The sequence below is a fragment of the Oncorhynchus nerka genome, linkage group LG27 (genome assembly GCF_034236695.1).
Source record: "Oncorhynchus nerka isolate Pitt River linkage group LG27, Oner_Uvic_2.0, whole genome shotgun sequence".
In the NCBI taxonomy this organism is placed as follows: Eukaryota; Metazoa; Chordata; class Actinopteri; order Salmoniformes; family Salmonidae; genus Oncorhynchus; species Oncorhynchus nerka.
The window spans coordinates 87,985,348-87,998,827 of record NC_088422.1 but is presented as its reverse complement, the minus strand read 5'-3'; the positions used below and the strand labels follow the sequence as shown (position 1 = coordinate 87,998,827).

Sequence of the window (13,480 nt, the reverse complement as noted above, 5' to 3'; positions counted from 1 at the left end):
TGTAAGAGTGAGTTAGCTAGCATGCTCTAATAGTATGTTATTGCTGTAAGAGCGAGTTAGCTAGAATGCTCTAATAGTATGTTATTGCTGTAAGAGCGAGTTAGCTAGCATGCTCTAATAGTATGTTATTCCTGTAAGAGCAAGTTAGCTAGCATGCTCTAATTACAATGGTGGCATTAACTCCTTGCTAATTCGCAGTTATTACTACAGACGAATCACAAATCTACACCCATCTAATGTGCTTCCTTGTGTCTATCATCAGGAATAAACAGCAATCAACTGGGATCTCTGGATAGACATCCTTTCTCTATTACTCAAGAGATTTACGAAGTACGATCACATCTGTTACACTGGTGCCGAGACCAGTCTTCTGGTCTTCATGGAGCATCTGTTACACTGGGCCCGAGACCAGTCTTCTGGTCTTCATGGGACATCTGTTACACTGGGCCTGAGACCAGTCTTCTGGTCTTCATGGGACATCTGTTACACTGGGCCCGGGACAAGTCTTCTGGTCTTCATGGGACATCTGTTACACTGGGCCCGAAACCAGTCTTCTGGTCTTCATAGGACATCTGTTACACTGGTGCCGAGACCAGTCTTCTGGTCTTCATGGGACATCTGTTACACTGGGCCCGAGACCAGTCTTCTGGTCTTCATGGGACATCTGTTACACTGGGCCCGAAACCAGTCTTCTGGTCTTCATAGGACATCTGTTACACTGGTGCCGAGACCAGTCTTCTGGTCTTCATGGGACATCTGTTACACTGGGCCCGAGACCAGTCTTCTGGTCTTCATGGGACATCTGTTACACTGGGCCCGAGACCAGTCTTCTGGTCTTCATGGGACATCTGTTACACTGGGCCCGAGACCAGTCTTCTGGTCTTCATGGGACATCTGTTACACTGGGCCCGAGACCAGTCTTCTGGTCTTCATGGAGCATCTGTTACACTGGGCCCGAGACCAGTCTTCTGGTCTTCATGGAGCATCTGTTACACTGGGCCCGAGACCAGTCTTCTGGTCTTCATGGAGCATCTGTTACACTGGGCCCGAGACCAGTCTTCTGGTCTTCATGGAGCATCTGTTACACTGGTGCCGAGAACCATATTCTCTTACCATCTCTTACACCAGTATACACTAATTGGTCTGAGAAATACTGTGGTTTCTTGAAAAATATAACATTCCTAAAGAAAATCTAAAGACTTGATAGTAATTTGTGTTCAACGGAGAGCCATAAGATATTCTGGTGCATTTTGTTGATATTCATTTGAACAAAGCATTAAAGAGTTAATCTGGCAGCCGTGTTTTGAGTGAGTTGGAGCTGGTTTAGGTATGTTTGTTGCTGCAGATGACCATATGACAGGACAGTACTCTAAGTGTGATAGAACCAGAGATTGATCGTGGACTACAGGAAAAGAAGGGCTGAACACTCCCCCATTCACATCGGCGGGCTGTAGTAAAGCAGGTTGAGAGCTTCAAGTTCCTTGGTGTCCACATCACCAACACAATATCATGGTCCAAACACACCAAGACAGTCGTGAAGAGGGCACGACAACATCTTTTCCACCTCAGGAGACAGAAAAGATTTGGCATGGGTCCTCAGATCATCAAAAAGTTCTACAGCTGCACCATTGAGAACATGACTGGTTGCATCACTGCCTGGTATGACAACTGCTCAGCATCCGAATGCAAGGCGCTACAGGGGGTAATGGGTATGGCCCAGTACATCACTGGGGCCAAGCTTCCTGCCATCCAGGACCTCTATACCAGGCAGTTTCAGAGGAAGGCCCTAAAAATGGTCAAAGACTAGAGCCACCCTAGTTATCGACTGTTCTCTCTGCTACCGCACGGCAAGCGGTACCGGAGCGCCAAATCCAAGTCCAAAAGGCTCCTTACAGCTTCTACCCCCAAGCCATAAGACTACTGAAAAGTTAATTAAATGGCTACCTGGACTATTTGCATTGACCTCCATTTTTCTATTTACGCTGCTGCTACACCCTGTATATTATATATGCACAGCCACTTTACCCCTACCTACATGTACATATTACCTCAATGAGCTCAACTAACCTGTACCCCTGCACAGTACCGGTACCCCTGTTTACATCATTGTTATTGTATTGTGATCCTTATCATTATGTTATGTTCACTTTTTTTATTTAGTCAATATTTTCTTAACTCTTATTTTTTGTAAAACTGCATTGTTTATTTATTTATTTATTTTTAAATGTTGGGGGGTGGGTAGATCAGCTTTAGTATTGCAGATAGATTGTAGCTTCCATCAATGTAGTTGTCTGCATCACTTCCAATCCCCCATATATTGTTTTGCAAATATACACTACCGTTCAAAGGTTTGGGGTCACTTAGAAATGTCCTTGTTTTTGAAAGAAAAGCATTTTTTTGTTCCATTAAAATCAAATTGATCAGAAATACAGTGTAGACATTGTTAATGTTGTAAATGACTATTGTAGCTGGAAACGGCAGATTTAAATGGAATATCTACATAGGCGTAGGGAGGCCCATTATCAGCAACCATCACTCCTGTGTTCCAATTGCACGTTGTGTTAGCTAATCCAAGTTTATCATTTTAAAAGGCTAATTGATCATTAGAAAAACCTTTTGCAATTATGTCAGAACAGCTGAAAACGGTTGTTCTAATTAAAGAAGCAATTAAACTGGCCTTCTTTAAACTAGTTGAGTATCTGGAGCATCAGCATTTGTGGGTTTGAGTACAGACTCAAAATGGCCAGAAACAAAGAACTTTCTTCTTAAACTCGTCAGTCTATTCTTGTTCTGAGAAATGAAGGCTATTCCATGCAAGAAATTGCCAAGAAACTGAAGATCTCGTACAACGCAGTGTACTGCTCCCTTCAACAGCGTAAACTGTCTCTAACCAGAATAGAACGAGGAGTGGGAGGCCCTGGTACACAACTGAGCAAGAGGACAAGTACATTAGAGTGTCTAGTTTGACAAACAGACGCCTCACAAGTCCTCAACTGGCAGCTTCATTAAATAGTACCCACAAAACACCAGTCTCAACGTCAACAGTGAAGAGGTGACTCCGTGACGCTGGCCTTCTAGGCAGAGTTCCTCTGTCCAGTGTCTGTGTTCTTTTGCTCATCTTAATCTTTTATTTTTATTGGCCAGTCTGAGATATGGTTTTTCTTTGCAACTCTGCCTAGAAGGCCAGCATCGCAAGTCACCTCTTCACTGTTAACAGTAATCTGAATAAAGTGAAAAAGGCCTTTCTTGAACATAGGTTGAGACAATTTTACTAATTTGATAGAGAACCAGTTTAGATGTAAGTATAACTTTTGTATGACTGACACCTTTAGTGAGAGGTCTAATGCTTTAATATTTAATCATTTCAGTCCTCTGAATTTGTATTAATTATATAAATATGCACGTTTAATTTTGTCTGGCTTGCTGTTCCAAAAAACATCCTCTATGAGGCTGTGGAGGGATCCAAGTTGTGGATTTAAAAGAAAATATGAATCATCAGCATACAATGACACCTTTGTTTTTAAGCCCTCTATTTCTAATCCATTGTTATTACTGTTGGATCTGATTTTAATAGCTAACATTTCGATGGCCATAATAAATAGATATGCCGATAGTGGACAACCTTGTTTTACACCTCTTGACAGTTTAAAACTTTCTGAGAAGTAGCCATTGTTTAATATTTTACACCTAGGGTTACTATACATGATTTTAACCCATTTTATAAGAGATTCTCCAAAATTGAAATGTTCCAGGCATTTATATATAAACTCCAGTCGTACTTTATCAAATTGCCTTTTCAAAGTCCGCTATGAATAGCAGGCCTGGTTTCCCAGATTTTTTATAGTGTTCTATTGTCTCCAGTACTTGCCTTATATTATCTCCAATGTATCATCCATGTAAAACATCTGTCTGATTCGAATGAATAATGTCGGACAAAACCTTTTAAATTCAATGCACTATACATTTTGCTGGAATTTTTGCATCACAACATTGAAGTGTAAGGGGCCTCCAATAATTTTAAATGGACTGGGTCTTTATATTTCCCACTTGTATTCTGTTTCAGTAATAATGAAATCAGACTTTCTTGTTGAGTGTCTGATAATCTACCATTTACATAGGAGGGGTTAAAACACGCTAAAAACGGTCCTCTGAGTATATAAAAAAATGTTTGGTATACCTCAACTGGTATGCCATCCAGCCCTGGAGTTTTCCTGGATTTAAAGGCTTTAATTGCATCAACATTTGCATCTCTGTAATTTCACCTTCACATGAGTCTTTCTGTATGGCTGTTAATTTTACATTATTAATAGAAGAAGAAATAAATTGCTTCGGTTAGAGGAGATGGAGAGACTAGAACGAAAACATATGTTTAAAGTACTTTACTTCCTCTTTCAAAATATTGTTTGGTGAATCGTAGGTGACTCGATCATTTGTAATAAGTTTCAGTAAATTATTTTTGGTAGCATTTCTATGTTGAAGATGAATTTTTCCCCATTTTCCATCCAGCTTTATTATTACACTTGATCTTTGTTGAATAAATTCCTCCATTTCTTTTAGTTTTTCCTCTAACTGATTCTGTGCCTCTACGGGTCAGTTTTTATTGCTATCTATCTGTTCTGTTAGACCTTCTATTTGCTTTGTTAGTATGGATTCCTTTCACCTAAAATGTCTTTTTGTTTTAGAGATGAGTACTGAATTGCATGACCTCTAAAGGAACATTTAAAAGTGTCACATACAATAAGCGGATTTGCTGTACCTATGTTACGGCAGAACAATTCAGTTATACATTTCTCTGTCCTAGTTACAAAAAAAGTTATCATCCAATAGGCTTTGATTAAATTTCCAATATCCCCGCCCACGTGGAAATTCAGTAAGAGTAATGTATATATCTGATGGTCCGACCGCATTCTATCAAAACCTTTTTCACTTTTGGTGCCAATGAGAATGACATAAGAAAGATGTCAAGATGACTAGCTTGATTCAGCCTCTGCCATGTATATCTCACTAGGTCAGGGTATTAAACCTCCTCTACGTATATCTCACTTGGTCAGGATATTTAAGCCTCCAAATATACACTAGTTCTAATATATCCATGACATTCATCATTTCCTTAAGAGCCTGAGGGTTATAGTTTGTAGTGTGATTTCCTTTACGGTCCATTGAGGTATTTAAAACAGTATTATAATCTCCCACCATATTAATAAAGTCTTGTATTGCTTGCAGGGTTAATCATTTATTATATACAGTGGGGAGAACAAGTATTTGATACACTGCCAATTTTGCAGGTTTTCCTACTTACAAAATGTAGAGGTCTGTCATTTTTATCATAGGTACACTTCAACTGTGAGAGACGGAATCTAAAACAAATATCCAGAAAATCACATTGTATCTCCCCACTGTATATTTTCAAAGAAGTGTGGATCCTCATTATTTGGTCCCTAAAGGTTAATGAGCCATATCTGTTTATGGTCCAATAACATATTTAAAATAATCCATCTACCTTGCGGATCTGTTTGGATAATTTGCACATTCGGAACAAAATTAGTGTTAATTAGGGCCTCCCGGGTGGCGCAGTGTTTAAGGGCGCTGTACTGCAGCGCCAGCTGTGCCATCAGAGACTCTGGGTTCGTGCCCAGGCTCTGTCATAACCGGCCGTGACCGGGAGGTCCGTGGGGCGACGCACAATTGCCCTAGCATCGCCCGGGTTAGGGAGGGCTTGGCCGGTAGGGATATCCTTGTCTCATCGTGCACCAGCAACTCCTGTGGCGGGACGGGCGCAGTGCACGCTAACCAAGGTTGTCAGGTGCACAGTGTTTCCTCTGACACATTGGTGTGGCTGGCTTCCGGGTTGGATGCGCGCTGTGTTAAGAAGCAGTGCGGCATGGTTGGGTTGTTTATCGGAGGACGCATGACTTTCAACCTTTGTCTCTCCTGAGCCCGTACGGGAGTTGTAGCGATGAGACAAGATAGTAGCTACTAAAACAATTGGATACCATGAAATTGGGGAGAAAAAGGTGTAAAAAAACAAAAAAATAATTTGTGTTAATTAATATCATAAACAGAGATGGGTGATTATAATATAAATTGGAAGGATCACAATAATTCAAATAGAACTAAATGAATAAGATATGCTGAGAACTGTGGTTTGAAACAAATGGTTAATGATACTACTAGATCATCAACTGAGTTGGGTCACCGTTCATACATATACACTGATCTGATCTTCTGTAATATACCATTGCAATGTTTGAAAGCCAGATCAATGCCAGTGGGCTGAACAGACCATAATATTGTGACCATAACCATGACCAGGGTTCCAAAAGAATCCCTGTGGTCAAGAGAAATGTTAAAACATAAAATCATGAGCTATTTCTGTAGCCATGAAGTGCTGGTCATGGTCAACACCATTATTCCAGAAACCCTTGTCCCACTCCAATTTGCATACCGCCCCAACAGATGATGGAATTTCTATTGCACTCAACAATGCCCTTTCCCACCTGGACAATAGGAACACCTATGTGAGAATGCTATTCATTGACTACAGCTCAGCGTTCAACACCATAAATAGGAGCTGACAGGGGGAGGTTCTGCCTAGTGGAGATGGACCTACCAGCTGAAGAAGAGTCTGGAGGTCAGTACTGAGGAGCTAAAGAAGAGACACAACTACACCTGTACTGCCTCTCACCTCAGTCTGGACAACAAGCTGGATGTCAGTTGGGAGTCTGGGACAGAGAGAGTTCACCTATCCACCCTCTCAGCTCTACTGGTGATGCTGCTGGTTGTTATTCTATTGGGCATTTTCATTTGCGTCAAAAGGAGGAGATGCACCTTCTCGTAGACATTGTCACAACTTGCCAACGTTGATGCAAAAGTGTCAAAAAAAATGAACCTGTCTTCAGATTCTGAGACCTGATAAAATGTTGGGACGCTGATGGAACTTTGTCGATTCAGCTCAAATCACAATGAAAAGATGACTGCCCACACGATTATTATTATTGCAGTATTACAGATGGAGGATCTTCATTTGAACCTGTTTGCTACAGCAGAAAAAGAACTGCAGCAACAGCAAATGTAATCTGGAGTTATATATGTTTTGCAGTCTGTAATTTCAAATCATAACTATTCATTCATTTCAGAATGTTTTCTACATCTGTGCTGTATCAGCTGATATCCAGTATCTTAACCAGAAGGAGAATCATGTGATCCTGTGTATGAGGTCTGTTTATTATTGGAATGGCTTTACAGTGTCTCCATAGCCCCAGGAAGTAGGGGTGCTGAGGGTGCTGCACCACCCCCTGAAAAATAAAATAAAATAATATAAACAAATATTTTTTAATTTTTTCACAAAATTAGTGTATTGGGCCTTTACTAGTCCTATATTAGCACAGGGGCCCAGGACAGAGTTTGGGAAACTCTGCATTAGCGGACTGATATAGCTTTCTGTAGCGTGTGCGAAAAAAATCATAGCACTGTGTCTCTGTTTTGTATTGTTTTGTATTGTATCTAGTGTATGTTCATCCTGCCTGCAAAATAAAAGCTATGTTACAGACAATAAAATGTAGCCTAATCTATTAATGCATCGATTCATAATAACTATGTCATTAATTAATGTTAATTATATACCTTAACTTCTCTCAGGAACTTGTTTATCCCTGTGGAAGGGAGAGAAATCCTAAACTCTATTTCTCTCCAGTTTAAGACTGTCATAAGTATTAAACTAAGGTGAATGTTGTATGTATTATAAAAAATGTAACAGTTTTATGATAGGAAGCCTTTAGTGGGGAATGAATCTGCTTGATTGTAGTCAGTGGCCTGAAAAGTGATGTTATATTTTATGTTCACCTCAGCTTCGGTATGAAAGCCTGTGGAAGAGGCTAAAATAACATGTGTTCTTGTATCCAAGCCGTTTGCACCTCCCAACAATTGAAATAGGCACATTCAAACAGAGGTGGAGTTTCAAAACCAATTATTTTCACATTTGCTCAATTGGGGGTATTATATAAAAAATAAAATAACTTTCAGAAATATCAATACAAAATGTAATATATAGTATGCTAGCAATGCTTCAACCATAGATTAGCTTACTCTAGATAATTTGCCCTTCTGCATATGGATAGAAGGGGTGGTTAATTTTGAAAAATCGATCAGATCTAATTTGATCAGATCAAATTTGATTTGTCACATTTGCTGAATACAACAGCTGTAGACCTTACAGTGAAATGCTTACTTACAAGCCCATAACCAACAATGCAGCTTTAAGAAAAATTAGTGTCAAGTAAAACATTTTAAAAAACAAATAATTAAAGAGCAACAGTAAAATAACGGTATTACAGGGGGTACCGGTACAGAGTCAATGTGCGGGGGCTCCGGTCAGTTGAGCTAATTTAGGTCATATGCATGTACATGTAGGCAGAGTCAATGTGACTATGCATAGATAATGAACAGAGAGTAGCAGCAGCGTAAAATGGGGGGGGGCAATGCTAATCTCGGTAGCCATTTGATTAGCTGTTCAGGGGTCTTATTGCTTGAGTGTAGAAGCCTTTTGGACCTAGACTTGGCGCTCCGGTACCGCTTGCCATGTGGTAGCAGAGAGAACGGTCTATGACTAGGGTGGCTGGAGTCTTTGACAATTTTTAGGGCCTTCTTCTGACACTGCCTGGTATAGAGGTCCTGGATGGCAGGAAGCTTGGCACCAGTGATGTACTGGGCCGTACGCACTACCCTCTGCAGTGTCTTGCGGTCAATGGCCGAGTGTTTGGACCATTATATTTTGTTGGTGATGTGGACACCAAGGAACTTGAAGCTCTGAACCTGCTCCACTACAGCCCCGTCAATGAGAATGGGGGTGTGCTCGGTCCTACTTTTCCTGTAGTCAACAATCATCTTGATCACATTGAGGGAGAGGTTGTTATCCTGGCACCACTCGGACAGGTCTCTGACCTCCTCCCTAAAGGCGTTCTCATCGTTGTCGGTGATCAGGCCTACCACTGTTGTGTCATCGGCAAACTTAATGATGGTGTTGGAGTCGTGCCTGGCCATGCAGTCATGAGTGAGCAAGGAGTACAGGAGGGGACTGAGCACGCATCCCTGAGGGGCCCCCGTGTTGAGGATCAGCGTGGCAGATGGTTTGTTACCTACCCTTACCACCTGAGGGCGGCCCGTCAGGAAGTCCAGAATCCAGTTGCAGAGGGAGGTGTTTAGTCCCAGGGTCCTTAGCTTAGTGATGAGCTTTGAGGGCACTATTCCTGTTCTCCCACTGGCTGGCCGTCTCTCAGCAGGGTCATGTTGATGTGGCGGGGGTAGAAACCAAACGCCAAGCAGCTCACCTGGAACCCTCCAGAAACCTCTTTCTTTATCAACCTGAGTCTGGGAGGAACTTCACGCATCACAACGTTCTTCTCTCTCTTCAGGAATCTCTTCAGTGATTTGATGCAAAGGGGAAGGTAAAACGTTATTATTTTGTATACTTGCATCAACCCATCCCTTCCTAGTAGTAGTTTCCCAGCATCATATGTATAATGTGTCATGTTGTAATACATCTTGAAAAATGCCATTGAAAACATCTTTAAACACGGCCAAGACTGGTTCTCCATTGTCCATCATCTCACAGTCAGTCAATCTTTGCTGAACTTAAAGACCTTCCGTGAGATTAAAGTGGTGCTTCAGTTCAAACTATCTTAAATTCAAATTACCTCTGGTATATTACTCCAAATACATGAGCTCCGTCCTGAGCTTCCTCATCCTCAGTTTTGTCGTTGATATGTTGTCCCCTGTAGACAGACTGTTTATCGTTGGAGTCATAGTAACCCACTTGAACATCATCCAACATCACCACAACCGTAACTCAGGGAAAGGTGTCTCTCCAATTGCTGTCTATGTGGCAAGTGCCCACAGAGAATGTGATCCTGAACCTGGGAGAGGAGTGATATTACACAATTATGGACATTTGACATTTTATAACATAAAAAAATCATTAAATTAGTTTGAGAGAAAGTTAAGTCCATTTTACCTGTGTTGACAATAGTGTAAAACTAATGAACAAATGAAAGGACAGTTTGCCCATGATTTTGAAATGTTCACTACTTTTCCAGTAGCCTCACGTAGCAGTTTTCTAGCTCTGAAGTGTCTGACAGACTTTTCTTTTCACTTGTCAAAACAAGGTAAAGTACTTAAATGTTGTTGAACGAGTCAAACAAATGGAGGTGGAAATTTAAGACAATGAAAACTGAGGGTATAATGAGGAAGAGAGGGTGAGTCATGTTGCATGTTGCACACACAGCCAAACACCAATCAGATGATACTGTAAATGAATTACAAATAACGTTCAGTGAAATCCTTAGACCTGAATGTGTGCTTGTGTGTTGATCATGATAATTTTCTGTCTGTCTGTCTGTCTGTCTGTCTGTCTGTCTGTCTGTGGGGTGGCAGGGTAGCCTAGTGGTTAGAGTGTTGGACTAGTAACCGAAAGGTTGCAAGTTCAAATCCCCGAGCTGACAAGGTACAAATCTGTCGTTCTGCCCCTGAACAGGCAGTTAACCCACTGTTCCTAGGCCGTCATTGAAAATAAGAATTTGTTCTTAACTGACTTGCCTAGTTAAATAAAGGTCAAATTTAAATACATATTGGTGCTGGAGTGTGCAGCATGTGTGTGGCTTGAGTTCACTTGCGTGTGTGCTTAGCCTGCTAAGTCTGCCCCTCTCTCTGTTTTCCTACTGCCTGTCCAGCTCTCCTCATACACACACACACACTCCTCCCTCCCCGTCTCCTCTCAGAGTGTGTATGCAGTAGCCTGCTAAGTCTGCCCCTCTCTCTGTTTTCCTACTGCCTGTCCAGCTCTCCTCATACACACACACACACTCCTCCCTCCCCGTCTCCTCTCAAGTCTGCCTGCCTGCCCCTCTCTGTTTTCCTACTGCCTGTCCTCTCAGGGTGTGTGTGCAGGAATGTGAATGTTTAATGCCACCTTCTGAACACAATTTACAATCCAAACAAACTTCTATAAGAGGCTAAGTAAGATGTGGAGCACTTTGCCAAGAAAATGACTGACCGTTGCCTTTAAATCAACGAAACAGAAAAAGGAAGGGAAAGTTTTGAGGCCACTCTTGACTTGAAAAGACTTGTAGAAAAGATCCGTTTCCAATACAATTGGTCAAATATTAACCACCATTAGGTATTGTGCTTTGGAATGGGGACTTTGAACCAGTTAGTTTAGGTTGTTTGTGCTTTTGGATGGATATTACAGTAGCCATCTTTTGTTTTAAAATGGCAGGGGACATTAAATGATGTATGAATTATATTGTCATACACATGATAAAAACAGCAGCTGTTCATATAAAAGTACAACCAAATACAGTATGTTGTAGGTATTGCTTATGTTTAGTTCCTATAACTTTCCAACCCTAGACTTTTATAATAGAATTCTGAAAGACTAACTAAGTACTGACTTATACTTGTATTTTTTCAGGATGTGGAGTGGTAGAAGACAGACAGTCTAGCAGAGTTAGGGTTGCAAAATTCCACTAACTATCACTGAATTCCCAAGTATTCCTTGGTATTCCCTCCTGATTCTGGAAAACTTCCAACCTGGATTACTGGAAAACCTGGGAACTTTGGGAAAGTTATCAGGATGTTTCAACCCTAAGCAGAGCCAAGACAAGATAATAAAAACTATTTCAAAGCCAGGGAAACTCTTCTCTGATTGCAGCAGGAGCCTTGTTTATCATTCTAAAGTAATGTTGCCAGATGCAGTGTTATATTCCATAATGTTGTAACTATGTGGACTGGGACCTGACATCTAAAAACTATTTCAATGCCAGGGAAACTCTTCTCTGATTGCAGCAGGAGCCTTGTTTATCATTCTAAAGTAATGTTGCCAGAAGCAGTGTTATATTCCATAATGTTGTAACTATGTGGACTGGGACCTGACATCTAAAAACTATTTCAATGCCAGGGAAACTCTTCTCTGATTGCAGCAGGAGCCTTGTTTATCATTCTAAAGTAATGTTGCCAGAAGCAGTGTTATATTCCATAATGTTGTAACTATGTGGACTGGGACCTGACATCTAAAAACTATTTCAATGCCAGGGAAACTCTTCTCTGATTGCAGCAGGAGCCTTGTTTATCATTCTAAAGTAATGTTGCCAGATGCAGTGTTATATTCCATAATGTTGTAACTATGTGGACTGGGACCTGACATCTAAAAACTATTTCAATGCCAGGGAAACTCATCTCTGATTGCAGCAGGAGCCTTGTTTATCATTCTAAAGTAATGTTGCCAGAAGCAATGTTATATTCCATAATGTTGTAACTATGTGGACTGGGACCTGACATCTAAAAACTATAAATGTTTAAACCCTCCTGTGACTTTGTGTTTTGTTTTCATCCTATTGACTTACTGAGTGACATCTTTATGGTGTAAAATACTGTAGGTAAAATATGTGCAAAAGTACCATGAAAGGCATTACAATCTGAAAGTATAATTTAATTTGACACTTTTCTTGAACAATGTGCGTTATTAAAAGGTGATTATTTAACAAGAGTTTAATAAACTAAGCGATGCATAAATAGTTACCTTTTTATTTTGCACTTTGCTGATGATGTGTCAAACTAATCCACACTGCCTGATTATAATGAAATATATAGATGTTTTGCATAGATCTATAGTATCTGTCCAGTCATATGGACCATCACATTAGATGTTATATAGTATCTGTCCAGTCATATGGTCCATCACATTAGATGTTATATAGTATCTGTCCAGTCATATGGTCCATCACATTAGATGTTATATAGTATCTGTCGAGTCATATGGTCCATCACATTAGATGTTATATAGTATCTGTCCAGTCATATGGACCATCACATTAGATGTTATATAGTATCTGTCCAGTCATATGGTCCATCACATTAGATGTTATATAGTATCTGTCCAGTCATATGGTCCATCACATTAGATGTTATATAGTATCTGTCCAGTCATATGGACCATCACATTAGATGTTATATAGTATCTGTCCAGTCATATGGTCCATCACATTAGATGTTATATAATATCTATCCAGTAATATGGTCCATCACATTAGATGTTATATAGTATCTGTCCAGTCATATGGTCCATCACATTAGATGTTATATAGTATCTGTCCAGTCATATGGTCCATCACATTGGATGTTATATAATATCTGTCCAGTAATATGGTCCATCACATTAGATGTCATATAGTATCTGTCCAGTCATATGGACCATCACATTAGATGTTATATAGTATCTGTCCAGTAATATGGACCATCACATTAGATGTTATATAGTATCTGTCCAGTCATATGGTCCATCACATTGGATGTTATATAATATCTGTCCAGTCATATGTTCCATCACATTAGATGTTATATAGTATCTGTCCAGTCATATGGTCCATCACATTGGATGTTATATAATATCTGTCCAGTCATATGGACCATCACATTAGATGTTATATAG

General features: G+C 40.3%; 1 pseudogene; it reads right to left on the bottom strand.

Annotated features, from left to right (window-relative positions):
* Positions 1-7,178: 7,178 nt before the first annotated feature.
* On the bottom strand, positions 7,179-12,405 carry LOC135565128 (major histocompatibility complex class I-related gene protein-like; annotated as a pseudogene).
* Positions 12,406-13,480: the final 1,075 nt, after the last annotated feature.